Here is a 209-nt window from a genome sequence, read left to right as displayed (position 1 = left end):
GCCTCCCAAAGTGCTGGGATTACAGGCTTGAGCCACCGCACCCGGCCTCTTGCAGGACTATTATCTTCCAAATTACAGACAAACAAATGGAGGCCCAGAGAGGAGCAGTGACTTGCCCCAGGCCACACAGCAATGGAAGCTGGAGACCTGGTGCCAGCTTCCCCTGGCCCCACAAGCAAAAGCTTGCACGTGGGAATCGTGCCTCTGTC

This window comes from Cebus imitator, unplaced genomic scaffold (genome assembly GCF_001604975.1).
Source record: "Cebus imitator isolate Cc_AM_T3 unplaced genomic scaffold, Cebus_imitator-1.0 Scaffold375, whole genome shotgun sequence".
In the NCBI taxonomy this organism is placed as follows: Eukaryota; Metazoa; Chordata; class Mammalia; order Primates; family Cebidae; genus Cebus; species Cebus imitator.
Note: the sequence above shows the minus strand (reverse complement) of the source record.